At 38.1% G+C, this 27602-nt stretch overlaps 1 long non-coding RNA gene across 2 annotated transcripts; it reads left to right on the top strand.

The window, feature by feature from the left end:
* The first annotated feature begins 7201 nt into the window (after positions 1-7201).
* On the top strand, positions 7202-16340 carry LOC113532316 (uncharacterized). 2 transcript variants are annotated; one of them, XR_003403329.3, is made up of 3 exons: positions 7202-7333; positions 13163-13307; positions 14290-16340. It is a non-coding gene; the product is annotated as an uncharacterized LOC113532316 (long non-coding RNA). The 2 variants fall into 2 exon arrangements; XR_004579877.2 differs by lacking the exon at positions 7202-7333 and adding an exon at positions 12286-12638.
* The last annotated feature ends 11262 nt before the right edge of the window (positions 16341-27602 follow it).

Raw genomic sequence — 27602 nt, 5'->3', positions numbered from 1 at the left:
AAATGGAAGGTTATGTTTATAACCGCGGTTTTATGTCTGAGGTTACGACTGCCAGACTAGACTATGAATGTGACATAGTGGGGGCCTTTTTCAGGCTACCGATGTGAGGTCATGGTCAGTAGGTGACAAATTTGCTATTCATGATCAGCACAGAAACTAGCAAAGGCGTATACACTGCTAGTTCAGAAGTAAACCACCCTGGTAGTCGTCTACTTAGATGATCCATGAACAGAAAATGGTTCCGCCTGTTGTTAATGTTATTTATGGGGGCTTCCCTGCCTGTTACTAACCTCACCAGACCTGCTGTCCCAAATAATCACAGGTCACAGGTCACTGTGGCACAGCAGACTCTGCACTTTGAAATTAAGGGACTGGCCCTTGTGCACAGCAGTGCAGGGTCTGCTGTGCCACAGTGACCTGTGATTATGCAGTCAAGTGGAAAGCTTTTAAGCCTTATCTTGCAACATGAACAATGTTTTGGAGTTTCTGCAGAATTAGTTAGAAGCATCTTTTTCTTGGTCTACTCTAAAAATATATATGGCAGGATCATCTGTGCAGTGCGGATGGATTGGCAGTTTGTTGCTGGAAACATGTGAACTAAAAAGGTGCAGAAGATCTCCAACCTTTATTCAAGACAGTGGTCCCACAGTAGGACCTACACATGGTGCTAAGCAGTTCGTGCAACTAAGTAGTTGTGAACCAATGGAATACTCTTACATAATAACATAGCTTTTGCTTAAGTAGCTTTATTAGCTACCCATGACTACAGCCAAATGAGAAATTCATGTGTTATGGGACAGCCACTCAGTGTCTGTGCTGGAGACCGGAGTTCAAACATGGCCGAAACCTAGCATTGTTACTAAAGATATTACTACTGTGGTCTAGTAATCTGGGGTCTCAATTATCAGCCATGCATTCGCATAGTTTTGTGCATAAATCATGATTTATCAAGTTATTCTTGTGCATGAAGATGTGCATATATTTATAACTATTCCTGACCATGCAAATGCAGAAACCCCTAGTGGTAGAAAAGTGTAATCATGGGTAAACTAATTATGAGGAGCTCCCAGCCTACTTACTGTCAATTATGTCAGTTTAATTGACAGTAATCACTGACTGTGGTGCTCACAGCAAGGTACAGACAGGTGACACAGAAGAAATTTAAAGTAAATCATATAAAAGCTGCATGCAAAGATTGAATGGGATGATGCCTTGCTTGAAGATTTGGCACACGCAGATTTGTGCAAGGAATGTGCTTTTAAAGACCACAGGACACGCTTTGCTCAGAGTGTTGAGTGGCTCATCAGTCAACTTTGTTTGTCCCATGCAATTTTAGTGTATCTCTGCCAGCCACTCGCCACACTTTTGGAGAGGCCAAAAAATATGAAGCACTAACATCCTTGTGCACACTCCAGTCCTTCCTACTGAAGGTTTTTTTAATCCTTGTACACATTTCAATGAGAAATTGGAAAGAGATCTGGCATTTCCCAACCAAATATGAGCTGAATAATGACACCTCTTACATGCATTCATATCGCTCAAGCCATGATACATTACAGTTCCATGTATGGCAGTGGAAAAGACAACAATAATGAGGGATTTTCATGCCATTGCAGTTTTTCCAAAAGAAATTGGGGCAACAGATTGTAAACATGTAGCTATAAAATTACCCTTTTAATTGGGCTGTTGTTTACCATATGGCAAATTGCGGGTGTTTTTATGTAAATGAGTGTGACTGTGCACTAGCAGAGCAATGAATGTGTGGAATTTATCAACATCCAACTGTGTGCATACACACTTATGATAAATGGCATTTTTTAGTGTGTGCTGATGGCTTTCTTTTATAAATGAGACCCCAGGTTTGAAGTAGGCGGTGTGTGACGTCTGGCAGAGTTACATCAGATCAGGAAGAGGTTGGAGGTAGGTTTAAAGGCAACGGATGGGCATACAAGTTATCAGATTTTTTTTCAGATAAACCTGTTAACTGATATTATATAGATTTTTTTCACTATTAATATCTTAACATGCACTATTTAACTATTTTTGTCACTTGTGATAATGACAAAACATCAGTGAAACTGAACACATTAAATGTCTTTTTAGTATATATTTTTTTATTAGGTAAATATTTCAATTCTAATGGATTTTGACTTATACTTGACTTATACTTTTCCCTTTGATTTCTTTAAATGTTTAAGCCTTGTGGCCCTTGATGGGCTACATCAGGTATGGCAGATAACCAAATAATGACTAATCCTTTAAGAAAAAAACCTCCCAGAAGATATTTTTGGAAAATTTTGTACACCCAGACATATATTAGTTTGAATTTTACATCAAACATTTTAATCATTATCATGATTGGTGGCACAGGAGCTCTCAGCAGTGCATTTGTTTCATTCTTGCCCATTTTCTGACCAGTGATTTGTTGTTAAGACCATTAAAAGCTTAATATTTGCCATTCTGGGCTTGGCCCATTTTTTTTTTTTTTTTGCCCAGGAGTGTATATATATATATGTAAATGTTTGTTTCAGTCTGACATTTTAGAAGTTTTGTGTAGAAAGTTTAGACTGAAATGCCCAAGATCAATGAATATCAGGATAATAGTGTATATAATATTGAGGTGGTTTGGAGGCTTTATAAATTTACATTATAAATTTTATAAAATTTATAAATATTATAAATGTACATTCATATATTTAAAAAAAACAGCCTTAAATTTTTTTAATGGTCAATAAGTGTGAACACAAATTTTCCTTAAGTGTATAGAAATCTTACAGGTTGTTGGGAAAATACAGATTTTCACTATTTCCAGAGTTTCCTTGCTTATCAACACTGTGATGCCTGCACAGAATCTGAGCCTTTAAAACACCTAGCCTTAAAACCACCTTTCTGCTTTGGACTAATTCTATCTGGGCTTTTCAGTTAATTGCCCATTGAGTCAGAGGAGTAGACATATAAAGGGCATGTCCTCCACTTATTCCTCCAACACTGAGCCATCTCAAAGGCCTCTCTAAAACATCCCCTGACATTTATGACATTTACATTAATGAAATGATATAATGCTGGGACACGCTTATTCCCAGCCCTCTTGTAGTCTGTTAAACAAGACAAGAAATGGATTCAGATGTGCCAAAGTAAGCATGAAATGAATTAAAGATTGTTACTGTTTTAACAAACAAAGCAGTCGAGATTGGAAAAGTGAGTTGATTTTTATAGACCTTCACATTTCAATAACCCAAAACTAAAACTGGACACAGCAGCCAGGGTTGTACAAAAAAAATCTTGCCCTAGGACAGAAATATGTTTGTTTTATACATTATGGGATAATTACTTTGCTATGCATCAACGCAACATGAGTTTATATTTGAAATAGATGGCGAAGGGAGTTCTAGTATGACTCGAGTTTTATATGCCTGACTTTAAAATGAGCTGCTTCCTGCAAGCTAATGTGCTGGAAAGAAACCCAGAGAGCCCTCCATTCATTTTCTATTAACATTACACACAACATTTCACTTCACTAATGCAGACACCAGAATGAATGTTTTTTAAATAATGGCTGAATTCTGTTTCCTCACCAGTGGAGCCCCTGAGGTCATTTGGTGTGTACGTGGAAGACTGGCTGACTTTAAACAGGAAAGCATGACTGCCACAATTCACACCACTTTGGTTTTCAAAAGCATGGTGCAGTCAAAATAACACCACACCTGACTCTCTGTATGTGCAAATCCCTGGGCCAAAAGAGACATTCGGAGTTTCAGATGAGGCCTTATTATTGCTATTCATTACATGGCATTGTGACAGCCTTCTAGAGCCACAGTCATTAGCAGAGTTTGGGTGTCTCGTTTCACGTACATCTCGCACTGTGATTAGGCATAACAGGAAGTGAACTCGCGGATCTGGGTCAAATTGCAGTTCCTGTTTCGCCTCCTTCAGCCGTGTGACACGTGTTGGACTGTTTACTACACAAGGACCCAATGAATAGTCAGGTTCAAGTCCAATGTGGCTTACAAAACATGTGTCTTAAAGGAATACAACTGTTTTTTTTTTAATCTCCCTTAAGTACATATGCTGTGTATTTTTGTGCAGTGGATTATCAGACTTAATATAACAATCAGAAATTATTATACTTTATTTACACGTGAGGTGATTGCTAGTTCTTTGGTTTTAAATATGAGATAAAAAAATGTCCTAATGCTTGAAAGATCTTTGTTGTGATCTTAGGGAATGATTTTTGTTCAGTTACAGTTGAGTGCAACATGTTTGTATCCCCCATGGTGTCTGAATGAAAAAAGGAAAAAGTACCTCATGTTTACAATATGTCTATGAAAAAAGCAGAATTGCAAAAAGCTAAAAATTACACATAGATTTTCAGCCAAGCATCCAGCAAATCAAATGTGGATTGAACTGGTAACCTTTCCTCATGGATGAATCTTAATAGTTTTGTGTACTAAGTGCTCTGGTTCTGTGGTTAAACTATCTACATGACACCATAAACACTTTGTCTGACTTGTCACACAAAGAGTGTGTATATTTGTCGATGAGTTCATGAGAATAACACATGAGAATAAAGTGTACAAGAGGCATATGTACCTAAATAAGCACAAAACCTGTCTGCAGCAGACACTGCTGACTTATTGCAGACAGTGTACATGCATAGAACATTGAGCTACTTGTCTTCTGAAAGAGGAGGGGTGTTTCCTGACTTATTGTGCATGCTTGGGGAAGTGTGGTTGGTGCAGTATGGTGACCTAGATGTAGTTTACAGCGTGAAGCTTTATCTCTGCCTTTCTGCAGCTGAAATGTGCAGGTGTTGGAAATCAGAGGCGCTCAGCTTGGAACCATGTTCCAAATATATGCTACGACAGAGAAAACACAGCTAAGTATACACTCCTGGGCAAAAAAAATGGGCCAAGCTCCAAATGGCAAAATATTAAGATTTTAATAGTTTTAACAACAAATCACTGGTCAAATAGATAAATGAGCGTAGTACGGGAAGCTTTTCCCTTTCTCCTGATTGATTTAAATGTTTAAGCCTTGTGGGTCTTGATGGACTGCATCAGGTGTGGCAGATAACCAAATAATCACAAATCTTTTAAGAAAAAAAAAAGCCCAGAAGATATTTTTGGAAAATTCTTTGCACCCAGACATGTGTTAGTTAGTTTTAATTTTACTTCAAACATTTTAATCATAATCATGATTTTACCTTTGCATACAAGAAGACTATATAAGTGAATTTCCCTGTTTCTAGCTTTTCTCCAAACAAACAGTTCACTGGAGTAAAAGTAAATGAGTAAATGGAGGCACAGGAGCTCTCAGGAGCGAATCTGTTTAATTCTTGCTCATTTTCTCACCAATGATTTGTTGTTAAGACCATTAAAAGCTTCATATTTGCCATTTTGGGCTTGGCCCATTTTGTTTTTTTTTTTTGCCTAGGAGTGTAGACTATAGGTAGATTTCTGTGCTAAGCGGCACGGCTTGAAAAATTATTATTATTATTATTATTATTATTATTATTATTATTATTATCAGCTCTCCTTCTTGTACTAAAGGCTCAAAGAATCAATGGCAGCATCTTTTCTAATAGCGTGGGGGAGGGGAAGAGTAAACTCTGGAGATGTGTTAGGTACTCTGAGTTTTCAAACTTCTGTTTAACAAAGGTATTTTAGCTTATAATATAGTGTTTGTCTTCCATTTTTGTTTGAAAAGTAAGCAAATCTCTAGCCTGGAGAAATTCAGCTGGTGATTTTGTTCACAACACCTTTATCTTAAAATCAGCATCATTCTCATCAAGTGGAAAATGAACATGCAAAATCTCTTCGTGGTAGTCTAGGTGTCCAGATACAGTTCATCTCTTGTAGGTGATTAAATACCTCGATCACTTGTTCACTACAGACCTGAAAGATGGGGAGAAAAATTCAGCCTGAAACCAATTCACTACAAAATCACAGAAATGGTATGCCAGTTTTTTTATTTTTTATTTTTTATAAACACTATAAGGTCTGAATTGAAGCTTCTCTGATAAATATTGTCTTTGGAAAAGGTCCATTTTTTTCTTTCTTTCTTTGTCTCCATTCTTTTCCCTCCTGATGAATCTGTGCCAAGCAAAAAAATAAAACTCTTCCAGGCCCTGAGCATTCTCAAGTGGTCTGAGTTATGGAAAGTAGCGCAGAAAAAAAAAAAAAAACGCCCTCATTATACTCTGCCAAGATGGATACTATAATTCATTTTCTGCAAAACCAGCATTTAAAAAAATGAGCACTTTGTTTGACAAGGATTTAAACGTTCAGATCCAGCTTGTAAACAGAAACAGAGACCACTGCATGGATTTCGGTGTCATGGAAAGTCAGCGGACTTGTCAACACTGTGACTAAACGCTTTTGTTCAGTAGATGTGCGTGTTATTTGCAGTGATTGAGTCAAGAACGATTATCTTGTTTTCACTGCTTGTTTGCTGTTAGTGCTATTCTCTTTAAAATAAGTCAGAATTTGAAGAATATGGTCTTGTCTGATTGTAAAATACTCTGACAGACTGTGGCTTTGTTCAGCCTTGGGACTATTGCGTACGAGCTAAAATTGAAGTATGCAGGTATTTGTTGTGAAGGGTGGGGTCCATGCACGGGGATTTTCAGCTGCAGACCTGGAGATCAAGTTCACTAAGGACTTTATAATTACAGCTCAATAAGGAATGCTGGAACTGGGAAGACTTGAAGCAAAGCAATGTTTCCCCAGAAACACGACAGCTTCACTATCCTCTCTTAGCAACAGTGATGACTTGATGTCAAGTGGGGCACTGTAATTACTGAAATGGCTTTTCTGTGTGTGTGTGTGTGTGTGTGTGTGTGTGCGCGTGTGTGTCTGTCTCAGGGAGAGTGGCCTGTGATATGTGCAAGTTTGAGTGAGCTTGTGTTTGTGTCTGTGTGAGGAGCATGACCTCTCCATGGGCCCACATAGCCTCATGGTGTCCCCATCTTTCCCATGGCCTCTAATTGCACACAACCAGCATCATTAGCAAAATATGCAGCACTTTTCTATTACAGTTATCCATATTGTCATAAGTTTTGCTTATTGATACATTTTTTTTCTTCCCTAGCTGGGACCTTATCCAGGGTGACTTGCATAGCTCACATTTTTGTATACTTCTTGTTTGCACAGCTGCCGTTGGGCTGGAGGCAGTCTGCTTTCTGTGCGTCAGTGCCGATGTGGCTGCTCGTGCCATCTGGTAGCTGTGAAGAGGTTCAGCTTGAAGTGAAGCCTCAAACACCACATGGGTTTTCAGAGTGGCATCTGATGGAGGAGTGTGACCACTGGTTGCTTCTTTTGCTTTCTATCTGCAGGTAATGAATGTTCTCTGCATTCAATATAGATGCAGCTTTTCTCTCTCCTTGCCTGGCTTGTTGTCCTCTTCAGGACTGTCTAAATCCAAGCTTCACTAAATTCGGGGTTTAGAGATCTCAGTGATCTGTATTCTGTTCACTGGAATCTTCAGAACACAAAACCTGTTCAAATGCATAATTTTTGTAATTAAAACATTGTAGCCATAACCAGGGCTGGTCCATCCTTAAGGCCATATAGGCAACTGCCTTGGACCCTGTCATGGCCAGAGGAGGCCCCTGGGTGGTGTCTTTTTTTTTTTATTCCTCAATATATTGTGTTTAATATTAATATAATGTGCTTTAATACACACATATTCTAGGATGCATAAATGATACCGTGATTTAACTTACTTATTTTATAAAATCATGCAGATACTGGTCAAGAGCTTCAGTTAAAGTTGACAGTACAAATAGCGATTTCAGTGACTTTGATTGTGGCGTGGTTGTTGGTACCAGAAGGGCTTGTTTAACTATTTCAGACAGCTCTCACATGACAGTCTATAGCGCTATATATGAACCCTTTATACAAATCTATAAAACCCTTTCCAAACGGGGGGTCATGATCAACGGGGTCCCCTGATTTACAAATGCTTGAGGAGAGGCTTAGGGTAAATTTTTAGTGCATAAGTCACAGAATATACAAAACACACATGTAACAAAAGAGCAACAGCTGCCATTTAAACAAATATGATTAAAATAATATAAAATTATCACAATAAGTTCTGTTGGTATTGTTTGAGCTAAACCGCTTGCATGTACCTGGGGGACGGGGTAGGGGGTCATTCAGATTTATCTGAGAGAGAGAGGAAGAGGGAGAGAGAGAGAGAGAGAGAGAGAGAGGGAGAGGGAGAGGGAGAGAGGTGGTAAAGAGAGAAGATGAGCACAGACACATGTGGCTTTGGGTTCTGTGGTAACACATTGTTCACTGGACACTAGGCAGCACTTGTAGGCTTGCACTGAACAATAGGGAGTCATGTTACAAGCTACGCATGATGCTCATGAAAACTTTAGCAAGACTAAGGAAAGCCTTGCATGTGCATCCTAACTTGTGAAACTAGCAAAGGGAAACCTCAGGCCCTTTTAACCTTCATTCTGGGATTGTTTTTGAGGCACTAAAAATTGAATGTCTGCAATTTTATTTTCTTTTTTAATTTAATTTTATTATTTATTATAATATTATATCAATTTATTTATTATATGTATTTTTTTTATCTAATTTTATTATATATTACTATATTGTATATTTATATTATATTATATTATATTATTTATTTAATTTTTATTTTTTATTTTTTTTTATTATTTTATGTATTTCATTGTTTTATTTCATTTATTTTACTTTTACTTTATTCACAATATTTACTTAATCTCTGCACATTTTGTAGTAATTGTCTAATCTCATTAAGGTTTACTCCAGCAGGAAAATGATCCAATCAGAATTTTTCTTATGTGATGTCTGGGTGGACAGAGGCAAGCAAACTCAGAGATAGCACTTCAGGACCTCATCAAAAGTACTTATGTATCCGAATAACCTCCAACATGCACTCATTGTCCACTTTAATAGGAACACCTGTATACCTGCACATTCATTCAATTGTCCAATCAGCCAATCATGCGACAGGAGCAAAATGCAAAAAAAAAAAAAAAAAAAAAAAAAATCATGCAGATACAGGTCAAGAGCTTCAGTTAATGTTCACAGCAAATATCAGAATGGGGACAAAAATGTAATGGACTTTGACCGTAACATACTTTTGTTGCCAGATGGGCTGGTTTGAGTATTTCGGAAACTGCTGATCTCCTGAGATTTTCACACACAACAGTCTCTAGAGTTTACACAGAATGGTACGAAAAACAGAAAGCATCCTGTGAGCGGCAGGTCTGCAGGCAGAAAATGCCTTGTTGGTCAGAAAAGAATGGCCAGACTGGTTCAGAGTAATGTTGTGAGCAGAAGAACATCTCAGAACACACAACACATCAAACCTTGCAGACGGTGTGCAGAAGACCACATTGGGGTCCTCTTCTGTCAGCCAAGAACACGAATCTAAGTCTACAGAGGGCACAGAAAATGGACAGATTGTAAAAAGACAAGGCAATGGTAGTCAAAGACATTAAAATATTAGTCAAAGCCTTCTGGAAGGTGAAAATACAACACTAACAATCACTGAAAAAATATAAGAAATAAAATGTACTAAATTTTGGCAACTATTTGCAGTTTTAAAAAGTAAGTTTAACTTCATGTAGGTTCATGTCAAATCTATATATAATATATAACATAATAATGTAATTTAATTATATAGACTTTGGGTTTTAGCCATGTATTTACATTAAATGATTAAATACAGAACTTAGATCGTTTACGAAATTCAAATAGTTTACTTTTTAGTGTAAAAATCACAGATTTGTTTTTGTCATATTTACTGAACTGCAATTTTTTTTCACTCACAAGTGCAGCGTAACTGGTAGTTGGACTTGAGTTATTAATTATCAAATCACTGGATTAAGGATTGCCGGCCTGTTTAATTTTGTGACATAAGACAATTGTAGAATTTTTGCTTGAAATAAACAATTAATAAAAATGGGCCACTCATCCATTTAAGCAATTTATTCATTTTCAGAAATGACTATAATAGTTTTAAAGTGTCACTATTGGTAGATTTTTGTTAGACTTGAGTGAAGTGCAGTATTTACAGAGTTACATGATCATTATAAGCCATTAACTGAAATAATGGCTTTATCCATCAATTCTTATTTCCAGATTCCACTTTCAAATGTTAAATCTCAGTGTGCTGCTATTTCATTGTCACATAACTGTGATGTAGTGACATGGCTTGCCAAGACTGTTATGAAAACTTGTAATTGTCATGACACTGTAATGACATAGGTCTGTACATTTACTCTTACCATAAATCTGAGTCTAATTCTGATGTTTTCTCACCATCGTCATCATCATCATTATGTGACTCTGACATATCAGATGTACACTGTGGTTTATGTAGGTTTGTGAGTTGTCAAGAAGAGCTTATTTAGGTTTCATGTAGCTTTATGGACACTGCCTTAAGTAATGTGGGTTTTTTAAAGTGTTGTTTTATTTGTTATATTTAATTGAAATTACTATTTTGTCCTCTGTAGTTTGCTCTTTCACAATGATCTGTGTGTGTGTGTGTGTGTGTGTATTCTCAACTAGCTCCACCATGATTCTCAAAATAGCACATCGCAACCACGTAAAAGAGGCTTTTTTTTTTTACTACTGTATTTACTATCGTCTTCCCTTTTTCTTTCCTTAGTGTAAGCCAGAGAGGTGTGTTTATGTAGCATGTGGTCTTGCCTTGCTCTTGGGTGTTGTTTGTAGCTTGTCCACACCCACCATCTGACCCAGCAGCACTGCCCTCGTCCTGATAATGGAGAAGTTGAATGTGCTCATTAAGAGGTGTCAGAGGTGTATAACCGCACCCGTGGCCGACCCCAGGCTCCAGCCCTGCCCTGCACAGTCTGTCCTCCGAGTGCCTGAGAAGCTTTTCTGCACAGCTGGGATATTCAGCCAGTGCGTGGCAGGGCTGTGCTAGGTGGAGGATAGGGAGGGCTGCAGCACTCTGACCTGCTGAAACCAGTAAGATAAGGGAGGGTCTTTCTTTTCCTCCACAGACGGGTGGAGCTTTTCATTGTTCCGAGAGGAGAAAGTGCAGGCCCTGTCTCTCCTCTATCCTTCATCAGCAGAGCAGTTTTCTCCAAAATAGTCTGTCATTCAAAGTGATAGTGAGGAGCTACTTAAGTTACACCAGACTTGGACGCAATCCATGAAGACACTGCTGAGTCTCTGAATTCTGTCAGCTTGGTCAAAATGTGCTGACATTCAGCTCTCTGTTTGACTCATTGGATTTATTCAGACACGCTTCAGTCTGGAGAGGAGAGGGTTAAGGAATCTGAATTGGAAAAACACACATGGCTTCCATCAAGACATTAAAGAAAGGTTGTGAGATTAAATCTAGTACTTGTGATATTCCTCACGGAAAAAAAATGCATTGCCTCTTCCCGGTCTTCACATAGACATAATTTAAAGTTCAGCAATGATATTTGCTACTTTGTCTGCGAATGCGTGAGCAACCGTGCTGCCCTTTAACACTGAAACATTTCTGACAGAAAAGAAAACAAACAGGCGAAAGAACAACAACCAGACTGGGTGCACATTTTGTCCAGAGCTATTTTAATCTTTTTAAACATTCGAAAAAGAACATTCCTGTGCAGCACACTAAAGGGACAATGTGAGTTAGGAACAGTCAACTCGCTTTTCACTACTCTACACTTCACCCACTTGGCATCTTGGCACTCACTTCTTGTCTGTGTTCTCAAACTTTTTTTTTTCCAGCCAGGGATCCTTTCCAGCATTAAAAAAAAAAATTCACAAAGAGTATTATTTATTTTAGACACATTGGGCAAATATGTAACATAATGTTCATTTATTTAAAGCTTTTTATTTCTCCCCTTTTGTCCCACAGAACCCAAACCAGGGAAGCTGTAACACTGTATTAAAATGTAGCTTTGTAATGTTTTGTATTATATTAACAGCACTTTTCTAATTTTATTAAAATAGACTCAACATTATTTATACTTGTGTTCAACTATTGAACCTGAGATTAATATTCAGGTACAGTCACATGACCATACAATTAGATTTATAACAATAACAAGTAAAAAATGACTAAAACAAAAATAACTAACTTTGATAGTGATATAGCAATAATATTCACTTAAAAAGTTATACGTCATGGACCCCTAGGGTATCTTTTAATAGTGTCTTAACCTGAAGTTTCTGAATTTATTAAATACATTGAGAAGCAGACTGTGTATCAGAAGCACACCTTGTGCTCACATTGTGTATAATAAATCTGCAAATTAAATAAGAATAGAAATGCCTGACTAAAGTGAGTAGCATTATAAGGCCTTAGAAGTACAGCAAGTTTCTGCAGTTTTTTTTATGTTGCACACAAGCACTAAATGTCACATAAATCATACACACACCACACATCATGTGTGCACACACGCACTACTTAGGGCTTGTCTGGACTTGTTTGCTGGTGGGGCAAAAGTGCTTGTGTGCCCATGCTGGCAATAGGGGGCAGTGTAGGCAGTGATTTGTACAGTGTGTTGTAGCTGAGGTTGGAGGGTGGAGCTGTGGGGGTTGGCGGGAGAAAGCAGCTTCAGAGTGTCTCTCCCTCCCTGCCCTGTTTACTCCTTTTTGCACCACTCGAAAAAAAAACACCTTCGGAGAGTAAGAGTAGGCCTTCGAATTTCAGAAAAACATGCATGCGCAAAAAAAGAATAAATGTGCTAATTACTGTGTTTGTGTGTGCGTGTGCTTGTGTGTCTGTGTGTGTGTGTGTGTGTGTGTGTGTGTGTGGGGAGGGAGGGAGGGAGGGTGGTAGACATGTTTTTATATCTTTGGAGGAGACCAAATATCCCCACAAGGATAGGAATATCTGACGGTTTAGACCTTGCAGGGACATTTGGCTTTACAAAAACTACAGGATTTATTGTTTAGGGTTAGGCTTAGGTGTAGCATTAGACAAAATAATAATTATGTCAGTTAAAGATCCTCACAAGCATAGTAAGACAAACAGGCATGTGTGTGTGTTGTGTGTGTGCTCATGCAGAGAGATAAAGTGATGTGTTTTGTTAAGCTTGGTTAGAAGTGAATAATGGAACTCAATCACTATATCAGTTTGCGACTACACTCAGTGGCTCGATCATTTTTGTGAGAATCATGTTCTTTCTTTTCTGTTCCAATCACTGCAGGACACTCCCTCATAGCAAATGAGTGATGGCCAAGTGCCAGCCCGCATTTACCACTTTTACCTTTTACCGCTGTGGAATGTGAATTACAACTCAACATTGGGGAGACCGCATCTCAGGCATGATATGGACCAGAACGTACAGCTGGGTCAGTCATAATCAGCCTAACATTAAAATGCCACACAAGCTTTACATATGGTTATGTTTGGGACACTTTTGTCCCACAATACCTTTGCCATTGCCATAACTGAGTCTGTTGTGTCTCAACTCAACCATAGAATTGGCTCAGAATTGTCTGTTATTTGAGCTCTAACGTAAGTTGTCTGTTTGCAGTTTACTGTTTTTGGTTGATTTATAGGTCTTTTAATGTGATAATATATGTAGTACTTTCCCAAGGTTGAGGGTACTGTATATCAAATATAAAGCTCATAGTCCTTGAATAAGACCTTAATGCCACAGGGCATGCCACGCATTATTAGTAGGAAAAAAACTTATCGCCTCCTTGGGATGAAGTTAAACAGTAAGGGATGAATCACTCTGAGGCATGTTGTTATAGGAAAACAATCAACTATGGGGTGATATTAATTATTTTTCAATAATAGCACCTCCCAATGTGTTTTGCTCTTATACCACAGCAATTTGCCAATGCTAATAATATTTTTATTCATTAAAGAGCAATATGTCTTACATTTTATCAATTTATAGCTGCATTTAGTGTTGTTGAATGTCATGCTACTGCAAGTCCGTGTGTATACTATAGAAATGATAACACATTAGAATGAATACTTTAATATAAACCTTGCAGCCAGAACTACTGTCAGAGCTGCTGTTATAGAAAATTGATCAACACTGTCTGAGCAATCATAATAGAGAACTCAACAGTGCTGTAGTATAAAATATATACTAGATAAATCCATCAATACATCTACAAAGCATACTGATATGACTTTTATATCTAGACTTTTATTTATATAATTTACAATTCAGATAAGCTTTAAGTGGATCTCAAGTAATGAAATATTCTTATAAATACACTGAGGACCACATTCAGAACTAAGGATCTGTTCTGAATCTGTATTCAGCTACTTTGGGTGGGTGAACAACTAAAGCTCTGTCTTTTCTAAACACAGAAGGAAAAGCAGTTCACCTGTGAAGAGGATGAGATGAGGGCCTTGCTTGTCTCCTGTAAAAAAGAAACTGCAGAGTGGAAGAAAGAACAATGTGAGCTGGGCAGACATACAATAACCATGTGTCAAGCTGCATGGAGAACATTGTGGCTGTTCTCCCAAGAACCTCCTGGCTTTCACACAGAGCTGAGGAAATTAATGGACCTTGTTTACTGGTGTGTATGTGGGTCTGAAGGGAGAGATTTCTGAAGGGGAGAGATGCTGTCCTTATTTCATCTTCATTTTACTCTACCACACCAAAGTTAATTATTTTCCAATAACAGCACATCCTGAAATGTCTTATTCCTCTTATACTACATAAATAATTGTTTGCCAACAATTATATTTTTTATTAATTAAAAAATGTGATACTTTTTTATTCATATACAGTTATATTTAATATTGTGGAATGTCTGCAAAACAAGTTAGTTCCTATTATCACTTATGTTACAACAGAGATAAACAGTCATTCCTCACCAGCCTGTCTCTCTCTCTCTTTTTTTTTTTTAAGCTTGTCATGTTATTGATAAACCACAAAGTCCTGCGTCCTGAAGACTTTCCCATGCTGGGAACAGGTTTACCTCTTACTGTTACAAAGCACTGACACTGTAGATTCCTTCCATAAATGCTAAACAAATATCTCATCACAGATTTATTTATGGGGAATATCCACCATACAAGTCCCTGTGTAAGTACTTACTATAGTACTAATAGCATTTTAGAACAACTACATTAATATAAATGAATGTGATTTGTCTTCTGAAGCAATGTCAGAGCTGCTGTTATAGAAAATTAATCAGCACTAATTAGATTCAAGAATTTGACACCACAGTGTTAGAAAGAATTGTCCTCTGGATGAATGGCCTCCATTTCTGAATCACTCGAATTTCCAGAGAGCTTTCTTTTTTTTCGAAATTGATTTTAGGCTTTTTCTCCTCTTGTCACTGCACTGTGCTACTGTGCTTATGTCCATAATCAGTGCTTCATAGGATAAACATGTAATCAAGATGACATCATAGTTTCTGTATTTGTGTCCTAATTTTAGGCTTGAAGTCCCCTTTCTCTGGTGTGATGTGGTTTAGTTTAAGTGTGAGCTTAAGTCCACAGCTTTAACAATGTTCATTAACTACCCACTTTAGACCAAAGCTTTGGGTATTTGGTAACTATCAATCAATTCTACCAATATTATTTCTACTTTCCAGTACAATGATTGATTTGAAATCATCTGTAGGTTGTAGAAAAGGTGGAATTTCTCAGAACTGTGCTGGCCACATCTAGCTCCTAATGTGAAGAAGTATTTGTGGGTTAGACTTAGAAAACATACATTGCTCTCTGAGGAGTCTGTGTGGAAGAATGTAGAGGTGCAGGAGATTTTTTAGTAGGTTTTCAAAGAGACAAAGAGTGAGTGAGAGAGAGAGAGTGAGAGAGAGAGAGAGAGCGAGAGAGAGCGAGAGAGAGAATTGGGCACACTCTGCTGCTTGGCCTCATTTGTGTTATTGCAGAGGAAGCAATCCAAGAGGTCTCAGTGCATGCAGAAGGAGGTGGAAAGAGATTTAACTTACCATGTAAACTCTGAAGAAAGGGAATCGAGAATCTGTGTGTTCTACTGCCGATTTCTCTGTTTGTTTAACTGAGAGGAAACCAACAGCTTAGCTCTAATTGTGTGGTTAGTTTATTTGTGTTACTGTGCTGCTCTTTTATGTTTTCCATGAACTCCTCTCCCTCTCACTAGACCACTTTGCTCGATGTTTGCCCATTTCGGTGCAAAAGGAAGCACATACTGGCAATTTGTATTTTAAAAGATGTATGAAGCCACATCAGGCAGGCCTCTCTATCTAAAGGCTGCAGCATGAGACTAATATGCTACGTCACCGTCATGGATCTATATCTCTATTTTGAGATTTACACAACCGTGTATTGGGTTTGGACGGGCTCCAGGGCTCCAGGGCTCCAGGCCCTACAGCACTCAAGGCTGCACCAATGCTCGTGGTGGAGGAGGGGCGAAAAGCGACATGTGATAACTTGCTAAGCTGACCTGCTCTGACTCCTGAACTCAACTTTAAGGACTCAGGAGACAGAGTTTAGTGACAGGGCACAATTTTGGTTAAAATATGCATGTTTAAAGAACAGGTGTGGTGTTCTTAATCATTAACTGACTAGAATAGAGCAACATATGTTGCCTGCCAAACTAGACTTGCTTGTGCATGTAAGAGAGACGACAAAGATCTTGAGGAGGAAAAAGTTGAGGCAGAGAGGAGAAAAAAGGCTGAAATTTCAAAAAAATGAGGAAGAAGGTTGCACCCCCACTGCACACACACTCACCCTCATAAGCACACACACTCCAGCTCCTGCCCCTGACACCATAATAACACCTGCACTCGATCCTCATCCAATGCCTTCAGTGTGAGAAGTGATGCCAAGACATGCTGAGCTGATACAATCAGCTCTTTCTCTCTCTCTCTCTCTCTCTCTCTCTCTCTCTCTCTCCTGCTCTTTCCCTTCCTCCCAGTCCTTCTCTCTTGCCTGTTTACAACAAGCCTAAATATGATTTGGGCTCTATAGAGAGAAATGTGTGTGAACATGAATGTGTGTGTATGCATCTGCCTGTATACTAAAGAACTGTAGAAAGGGGTAGGGCGAATTCTCTGCTTCTCTGTTCCATAATTTTGTGTGATTTAGCTCTTGGTTTTAGTGGTTTCATGGTGCAGTGTTGTAGTCCCACATAGTAGTTAAACCTTCTCTTGTGTGTGTGTGTGTGTGTGTGTGTATGTGTGTATGACTTTAGCTGCAGGCTACAAAGAGACTGTAATATGTGCTCCTCCACACTTCTCTGCCAAATGAAACTGTGTCTTAACTCTGTGTTCTTACTCTGTAGGGCCCTGAGGTCCTGACTGAACTGCTGTTGTCACAGACTAAGGTAAATCTGCAGTGCTCAGGCCACAGGCTCACATTTTACTGACTGGTATGTTCTTAGATTTCTGTAACAGCTCTCTAGAACTTGTAGATTATTAATGCTGGGAGTTAGTATATTGCTTACCATCCAAACTTAAATGAAATTTTGGAGTAATTTATTAATTTAACACGCAACAAACCCAGCTTTTCTTTAACCCATTTATTCCATAAGACCTGAACGTGGCTGCCTTGTGGGCCAAAGGGGTCACCATAACTGATGTATTATGCTATCGGTGTCCTCTGATTCAGTGCATACTCAGCTTTTCAGTTTTGCCAATTATTGACCACAAATGTTCAAAATAGAAGATGAAAATAGCGTGCAATGAAAAAGAAATTATAAGAAATGGAAATGATTTTGCTCATATTTCTATTGAATCAATAAAAAAAACACACAGAATGAAACGATCTGAATAAATAACAGGAAGAACAGGAACAATAAAACATTTTATGACCTAATAAAAAAAATTTGCTGGAAGTCTCCTCTCTGTATATGTCTCATACAACACTTGTCAGTGAAAGGCCACATTTGGAACGATGCAATAATGCATTGCAATTAATGCATAGAGAAATCCTGAACACACTAAAGGTCAATTATTCAAGTGGGCACATGTAGTTACATACATGAATTTTAATTAGCACTTATGGTACGGGACAAATAGTAATAATTAATGTGTCTAATGCATACAAAATTATCATCCAATTAAAAAAAAAAACAACAACAAGTTAGCTAGTAGGAAACAATTAAAGGGCCAGTAAAAATTTACTCAAGGGGCAGATCCGGTCTGCGTATTGCTAATTGAATAGACTTGGTATTAACGATGTCATATCATATGACAAAACAATGTCTGTCTGATCAATTTTTTTCACAACTTAGCTTAACTTCACTAGCTATATACATGTGAAATACTAACATGGCAGATAACATGGCAAATTTACTGCTGCGGTGATTGATCACTTTTTACCAGGGTATAACGTTTCTTATCCAGGCATCAAACTTCATCCTCTTTGTGTACCGCAGTTTTGTTCAGCTTGGAAAAGCAGGTTATCCATTTAGCATTGGATTCAGCTTGCATTTCTGTCCAGTAAACTAGGGGGTGGAGTGCAGGGCCCTTGGGGGTGTGTCTATAATTCAGTAGACGAACACAACCAAAGAGTCCAGCACACAACTAGATTTTTTTTCAGGCACTTTTTTTCCATGCATAGATAAACTTGTTTTTTAAAATCATATTATTTCAACAATTGTTTCAAATGCTGTCCAGATGTTTAGACATTATTTGTATATAGTAAGAAAAATGAAAAGACTAACCACTGCACCTTTAAACATATAGTAAACATAGACATAGAGGGGCTGGTCTAAGCAGCTCCTTTCCACCTGAGGTGGAGCTAATTTTCAGGCTGGAAACATTTAACAGAAGTCTAAAATAGGGAAACTAGCTACATTTGTTGCAATACAGTAATATGGTGACACAGTTTTTCTAGTGTATATTTAAAATTACGTAAACATTTCAAACTGCACCTTTAATGCATTATTATAATTGAATTTGTATCCTCGCAAGTCTGTTAAGGAGTGGTCTGCTTCTTCGGCTGGTTGTTGTGTGAGCAGGAACTAAAGCTGTGGTGTGTATGCATATCTGGCCCTTGTGCTCTGCAGCCGTGCAGAGCAGTGCAGATTCCCAGTGGAGCGTGAATCACTAGTGCTGAATCAGCATCTGGCCTGCTTGCCGAGGAAACTCAACAGCTCACATTTCTAACCACTTTGCTCGCTCTGTCACGTTCTTTCCCTCGCTTGCAGTCCTCTTTACTCACAAAATCGAAGTTGCCCCAACATGAGGAACCGGGGGAGGTTGGGTGAACTTCTCAGATGAATACGAGATCATAGATCAGAATTTCAGCTTTTATTTCCTGATATTTACATCTAGATGTGTTAAACAACATAGAACATAGCACCTTTTGTTTGAACCCACCCATTTTTCAAATGATCAAAAATATTGGAACATGTGACTGGCAGGTGTTTCTTGGTGCCTAGGTGTGTCCTGTTAGATTGATTGTTCAAACAATGAATAGCTCGAATGTCTACTCTGGGTTTCATCTGTGAAGACTGCATTTGTTATTAAAAAGGTTAAACCAAAATAAAGGCCAGAGAGCTGTCTACGGGAGAAAAGCAGGCCATTTCTGAAGCTGAGAAAAGAGACTTAATCACTCAGAGTCATTGCACAAGCATTGGGCATAGCAAATATAACAATTTGGAATGAAACCACTCGTGTACTAACAACCAGACATAGAACAGGTCGGCCAAGGAAAACAACAGCAGTTGATGATAGAAACATTGTGAGAGCTGTGAAGAAAAACCCAAAAACAACAGTCAGTGACATCATCAACAGCCTCCACAGGGCAGGGGTGAAAGTATCACAATCCACTGTTTGAAGAAGACTTTGAGAGCTGAAATATAGAGGTCACACCACAAGATGCAACCCACTCATCAGCAGTAAGGTTGGGCCAAGTTCCAAGGGATTGGAATATATATATATATGTTTGTGAATATTATATGAGTTTGGATATGAGTTTGGCTACACCTTTGTGTTTGCTGGTAAGTCTGACAGCATGCGTGGGAGAGCCAAATGTGCCGCAGATGTGCCTTCTCTTTTCTTTCTTTCTCTCCCCCTCGCTCACTACTGTTAGCCATTTCTCAACACGAAGATCACAATATATGGAAACAGGACATGCTTCCCTTCGCTGTTTGTCATTAATGGCTCTCTTTGAAGTGTTCCTTGAACTGGTTAGAAAGAGCCCAGCACTGTCTCTAGCGTCTGAGGATCAAGGCACTCTGATCAGCTCGGCCTTTGACTGTGTCCCTACACATAAAAAACAAATGTAACGCAGAGTGAACAAAACGGCATGTGTCCAGACGCTGTAATTGCAAACACACACACACACACTCGCAAACACGCTGAGCCTCTAGGGAATTTGCGGTATGGGTCTCTCTACAACCCCTTTGCACTGTCATGTCCCAAAACTCTTTACTGCGCCGAGCTTATCTCAATTACTACCGCAGTCACAGCATTGTTACGCTAGTTCATCTGCGTAGAGTTAGACATAAAAGCTTATTGGTATCATAAACAGTTAACATCCTGATCATTGACATATGGATGTCCTGCTATATATGTGTATATATATATATATATATATATATATATATATATATATATATATATATATATATATACACACACAGGTTGTCCCTATACATTAACACTTTTTAGCATATATATATATATTTTTATATATATATATATATATATATATATATATATATATATATATATATATATAGATAGATAGATAGATAGCTTTTAAGAAAGCCTTTGACGAAAGAGACAAAAGAAGAAGTTATTGAAATCATTCTCATGGCTGGATCGGGAAGCTGCCGCAAGGTTGATTTTATCAGGAAACATGGTGAGCATATCACATATGACACTGTTGCCAATCTTATGGACAAATTCAAAAAGACTGGAAACGGATGTCCACGAGCATCAACTGACGAAGGCACAACTGATGTGTATATATACATATATATATATATATATATATATATATATATATATATATATATATATATATATACAACCGATTACGTAAGAGACACTTTTCAGACAAAAAAACATAACGAAGGCTGCTGGGTTTCACTGCAGAAATAAGAAGCAAGTGTGACAGTCAAAGTCTCCAGAAGAACTGTGGCTGCTTCTGCAAGATGCATATCCAGCAAAATTTTCTGATCTTTCCGGAATGTAACAAACCCAAAAACCAAAGTAAATCTGATAAAATTTTATTTTTAGATGGCTGTTGTTGTCAACTATGAACAGTTTGCTGATTTGGGAAAGACATTGTTATTTTTAATACATAGTTAGCTTGCTTACTAAGTCACATTACATAGAAGATAGAAAGTTTGCCAGACAGTTCCACAGGATGTCTGCTTCAGGAGTTGAATACAGCTATGTTTTGCAAATTTAACATTAGAATTTAGTGAATGAAAAATGACTTATTTTTCAGCCCTGTTTTATCCAAGGTGGTAGGATCTACTTTAAAAAATATTTAAATATGAATACAGATATCCTGTAAATATTTGTAACACTAAACAAATATAGATACAAATAGTGGCACTGTGTTCACCCCTAATCTGTACAACAGGTATATAAGAGGGACATGATGTTACAGTTACTGCTCTTCATACAATTTGTATGACAATTTGTATGAATTTGTATTCATCTGTACTCTTATTGTTTAATTTAAAAAAAAGGCTTGTACATTCAATTCCAGATTTATTGGCACCCTTCATGAAAGTATATACTATCACCACTATCAGAGTGCAGCAGGTTTGGCTTGTGTCTTGATTTAAAAAGATTTGATTAAAATTCCAGTTTCAGGAGTATCGAACCTATATACATTATTTTAAGGCAGCACATGGGTTTCCTCCAGGCTCTTTGGTTTCCTCTCGTGCTGTTAGGTGGATTGGCTTCTCTAATTTGACCTTATGTGCGAGTGTGTGTGTGTGTCTGTGTGTGTGTGTCACACACTGTGTTACCAGGATAGGTTCTGGATTCACCGTGACCCTGACATTTCACTGGCACTTGCTGAGAGCCCAAATACAGCCCCTGGGCACATATGTTCTTACATATAAATTATAATACTTATCTTTGCGAGTTATGAGGTGGGGATTATGTGTAAAACGTTTTACTCATTAAGTACAGTTGACAAGCTGTTAGGGCTTGACTTGACCTTTGCCTAAAGGTTGTTGCAGGTGGTATTGCTTTCTGTTTGGGAGCTGCTGCATGAGAGAGTGATTTGTTCCATTTGGCAAATGCTCCCACTCTAAGACTCTTATCTCTCTCTCGCAATGTCTCACCCTTATCCAGATTTGCCTGCACGTGTGAGCTTTCACTCACCTCCCCTCAGCTAACGCCACATGATCCTCTCAGCCTCTTTGATCATGTCATGGTAGATTTAGTTAGATTAATGCATTTTACTCCAAGACCTTTGACAGGGTTAGTCAGTCTTTATAGGCATCTCAAGCCCTTGGGCCAGTTTGCTTGCCCTCTTGACCTTGCTGTTTTTATGCACAGTCTGCTGTCTCATCAAGTTTAATGTTCTTTTCCCCAATTTATATATATATATATTTTTTACTTGTTTTTTCTTAAAGGATTTTTGCATATGAGGACTTTAAAGAATGTGTGACGGAAGGTTTATGACATGCGTTCGAACCCACTGACGTCATCACAATCTGCCAACCTTGAGAGAAGCCTCTTAGTTTAAGACCAAAACCTTTTGAAGTCTGCAATGAGTGTGTAGGTCATAATTCTTAACATACTCAATGAGAACCAGACATTTGTACTACCTTTGAGGAACAGAATGGACCATCAATAAGCAGTCATTCTGTGGAAAGCAGGGGCCTGTACTGTATCTAGCCTGATACAGTTAAAAGGCCTGTTTGAGATAACAATAGTTTAAAACTATACATACTTTCTGTAAGTCTTCAGTCATTACTATGAAGGCCATCTAAAGCCTGGCATTCATGACCCTGTCATCAATTGATCTTCCGAGTTGGGCCATATTTCAGCTGTACTGGTTGATGATTGATGTGATATACAGTATGAGGGATGTAGCAATGTCTGATTAAGTGGTGAAATGAACTCCAGCTGATAAATTTCTAGCATATCTTGCAAAGTGAACAGTCTCACAAACTGTTTTTTTGAAGTCATGAATGGATCTGGTCAAATTTCCTTGTTATTGTCTGCACGTGACAACAATAATAGCAATGTCAAAAGGAATGGAGGTCAAGTTTTAGCAACAACATATCTGCCTGTCTTTGCCATCCTAACGTGACCAATCAGAACAGGAAAAACTGTAAGAATAGAGATCAATTGGCTTTAAAAAAAAAAGCTGAGTATAATTAAATGTCTCAAGTAGGCTGAGCCCTTCACTCCTTCACCCAATTTCTAAATAAAACTCACAAATAATTTAATATCTGAATATAAAGAAAACTATATCTATCCCTATATCTACAGTGTCTAGACTTTTGCCTGGTAGTGTACTTTCTCAGAAAGAAAGCTACTAAACTGTAGCACTGCTTTCTACCACTATTTTAAATATAAACCACATTAACTTTATCAGGTTAAAGGATACACACTAAAGGTACCAGAGAGGTATCCTTAAGGGTACTACCCCTGTGACAAGCAATGGTACAGTTTTTAGTGCAGTTTTTAGTGAACAATATGAGTTTTAGTGAACAGTACGTACATTGTGACATGTCAATCAAACCTACTAATTTTGCACAGTGTATTTAATTGTAGAATTTGGTTATACTCATTGGGAGATTCAAGCAGGTGAATTGTCACCAAAAAAACCCCAATATTTTAAAAATTGTACAGCATGTATGTATGCTTACCCACCTTTAAAGAGTAATTTCTCATATGTAAGCTGTTCTGAGATCAGATTTGGTGTGCATGCATTGGTCACTCATGGTACATTAGCATTCCTGCCATGTGTTGGAAGGCAGTATAAACAAATTCTATCACCCTAAACACAGATGTGAGGAGAGAGAAACCTGTTAAACAGGGCCCATTCATGAAGCTGTAGATGTCCAATGCAATCTGGCCCTATAGAGTGTGCAGACCCACTTCGTCTGGTTTTATGACAGGAGCAAGGTTAATTACATGCTTCCTGCCCCAGGCACATGAGTGGCATCTAGTTGACTTCTCAGTATGACCCCTTGACCCCATCTGGACTCAACGAGAAGACGTTGGAACTAAAGCATAGTGAAAAAAGATAGAAAAATTTGTGTACATATACAGAAATGTAAGACCCCTTACTAGTCTCCATCCTGTTCTCTGTCTCTCATACTCATACTCTTTTTTGTCAGTTTCTCTCTCTTGAAAACATCGGAAGCAGGACAGTCTAGCACTGAGACAAGCCCCAAGGTAAATGTGTGGTTTAATATTCTCCTCACATGAAATTTACATCTGCATGCCTGGCATGCCTTGTCTCCTCCCCTGAAATGTAATTTTCTGCTGCCTGCCACTGTGTGTCCTGAGCAAATCAAGGTTCCATCTCCAGCATGTGCCATGAAGTAGAGCTGAGCCAAAGTAGCACTGAACCAGGGAACAGGGGAATCTTACCACACCCATAATAATCTCATGGGCTTAAATGGGGATTAGTTAATGTTTGGGCTCAACTCTTGAGCGGTCTTGAGCAGTTTATGACCATACTTGTATTGCAAGAAGTGAATATTTTACTGCTATACTATAAGTTGCACTGTGTCAATGTAATGGCAGCATCTGGATGTGAACAAATTTGTCAAAATAATCATTTTACATTTGGATTTATGTTTGCTCATTTATCTAATGGTTTATTCAAAGCAAATTACAACAGACACAGAATACAACTGTGCAGTTGAGGGGATAAGGGTCTTTTTCAGGACCAGGGCAGCTTGGTGGGGCTGAGATTTGAACTAATAACCTTCCCAGACCTGCCTTTACTCACGGCCTGCTATGCATTATCACTCAAAAATATGCAAAATAAGCAATCTTCCTAAATAAAAACAGCATATGAGCCAATGGGCTACTTGCACAAACACTTTTCATTATATTTACCAAGATTCCTGTGCTTTCGGTTCATTCACTACACTCGTATTTGTGGTATTTTCAGTCTGTGTCTGTGAGATCTCCTGAAGATAAATGTCAGTGACGTATGTAAGAATACTTTTAGACCAAGCTTCTAGTAAGCTGGTAAGGGCTTTACACTTTATGTTTCATCATAAATACACAACTATGAAGGTAAGATATTAACAGAAATGAACACCCAGTCTAATGTTAATCCACACAGTTGACAGAAAAGTAGCTTGTGCTTCTGCTAATGGAATGTCTTCAAGCTGAAACTGAAACTGGATACATGGTATTACTTTCTGGACACATACATCAAATTATTCTGTGTGATTTTCTTTGGCAATTTATCATTTCAGTTTCTTTTTTTAACCACCATAACTTATATGCTATAAAGTAATAATAACAATAATAATAATAATAATAATAATTTGGTACAATGTTTTTATTAGGTGTTAGTTATTATTCAGTAACGTTCTCTCTTCTCCCACACACTGGGCCTTGGTGTTTTAATAGAGTATCCTTTCCATTCAAAGAGCAATGGAACTGCATTTTTCGCTGGTCTTCTGCGTCCCTCTGTGGTTTTGGATTCAGCTACCTGATCTGGTGTGAAATGTCTGCTACAACCCTTTGTATGCGTGAAATGGTGAAATGGTTGCGAGGCTGGTTTGCTAAGCACCGTCTGCTGAGCCGACTCTGAGCTGGGAAGCTGTGGAAGCTTAAAGCTGTTAAATTTGAAGACCCTGTGCAGAGAAGGGACACAGCAGTGCTCAGAGTATTTCTTCATTTGTCTCTGAAAATATTCTGTCTTAAATACTTTAGGGCAGACACTCATTTCACTCGCTTTATGAAGGACAAACAGTATTGACAAACGTAACTAGGGTAAATAGGGAAGTTCGTTATGTAAAAGAAAATTGTAAAGTTATGTTTAACTTAGTTAACATTAGACAAGTATATAGTTAACATAAGTTAACTATATTTATTAGGGATGCCACCAACAATTTTCAACCCGAAAATAGTCCAAAACAACATTTTTTTTTTCAGCTGAAAGAAGCATTTGGCTGAAAGAAAAAAAAAACTTAATTAAATATTAAATAGGCCTACAGTGAAGTGTCAAATCTAACACTTTACAAATAATTTTAATGGTAACAATAATTGGAAAGTGATTAAAAATGTTTTTGTTAGCTTCTGCGCCGGTCAGCATAGATTCACACTATGTATGTAAATGTTCCTACAATGTTGCTGCAGCATTCTTAGTTGTAAGAACATTACCTCACATTTCCATAGTGTTACTTTTTTATAACTTGGAATGTTGTGCAAGCAAGATTTTAATAACATTGATTTTTTGTTATAGATTAACTTTCGTAGTGCCTGCCAAACACTTTACTCAATGTTCTAAAAGTTTCTATTAGCTGAGGCAATACATTAATCATATCTTTTGTAGATTCTGTAGATTTTACTGGATATACATGATTGTGTCAGACAGCCAGACGAAGTGAGTGTCCATCTCACAAGGGCCAGTTTGTTTGGGTAGTGCACATGTCTGTTAAGTAAAGTCAGGTGAAACCCTGTGGGGGAAGGGACTTGGCCTGGCTCACAGGATATGACTATACATATTCCAAGCCAAGTCTGTTTTCACCCTTCAGCAGTTACTCACTGTGCGTGTTTGTGTGTGTGTGTGTGTGTGTGTGTGTTTGTACACATGTGCAAGCACAGGTATTTGTTTTCTACAACCGCACCACCACTCCCCCACTGTGGCTATAAAAGTCTTTTTTGGCTGAGTGTACAAATTTAACAAGGTCAAGAAACGCATGATTCGACAATGTATTTGATTGAGAGCCCATTCCTCCGGCTGTCCGCCCCCATCCCAGACACACACTCCACGCAGGGGTTGGTTTGCACAGCCAGCCGTGAGCGTTACACATTAACCTTGGAGGGATCTGTGACCTAACCAAGGACGAGTGTAGCTTTCAGCAAGTCCTCAGCAGCTCTTACTCTCTCTATCAACCCATGCTGTGCCCCCACTCCAGCCATGCATCTCCGACATGCCACTTTATGACCTGGCATAATTTAGCCTTGTGTATTTCTTTACTGCAAATTCTTCAGGCAAATGCACCCTGGGATTTTTGGCAGAAGGAAGACTTTGCACTTCAGTGGCCTTGTTCTAGTTTAAGCCTGACTGTAGAAGGTTATGATTGGAAAACAATGCAGCATTATTACTTGTTTTTTTAATTTTGTATCATTTTTATGTATAGTCACAAGGCCTGTTGTGACAGAGGTTCTGGAATAACAGAGAACAGGGCCAGGAGGTGAAGCCTATCTCTAGATAACACTCATTCTCTTCCTTGACATTTGGGAGGGTAATGTAGTAGGAAGTTGGAAAGTTACCAGTGGAGCTAATACAGATTGTCCTTTTAGATAGATACATGCCAAGTCCATTAATTTGCGTGGACTCAGTTAAGATCTGAAGGGATAAAAAACATTAAAACCCTAAAATTAAAGTATTTTTCATTAATACAAGCATAAAAGTTAATGTTAGATACTAGCTAATTTTTATAATGCATACGGAGTGAAGGAGAATATTGAAAAACATAATTAAATTCTGTTTAAAGTGAGTCATATAGCTTACAATAGATTCTGTATGTAATTCGCACAATGTTTGGGCTTTAACAC

The sequence above is a fragment of the Pangasianodon hypophthalmus genome, chromosome 18 (genome assembly GCF_027358585.1).
Source record: "Pangasianodon hypophthalmus isolate fPanHyp1 chromosome 18, fPanHyp1.pri, whole genome shotgun sequence".
In the NCBI taxonomy this organism is placed as follows: Eukaryota; Metazoa; Chordata; class Actinopteri; order Siluriformes; family Pangasiidae; genus Pangasianodon; species Pangasianodon hypophthalmus.
The sequence above is the reverse complement of the archived record's forward strand: the minus strand, read 5'-3'. Positions and strand labels throughout refer to the sequence as shown.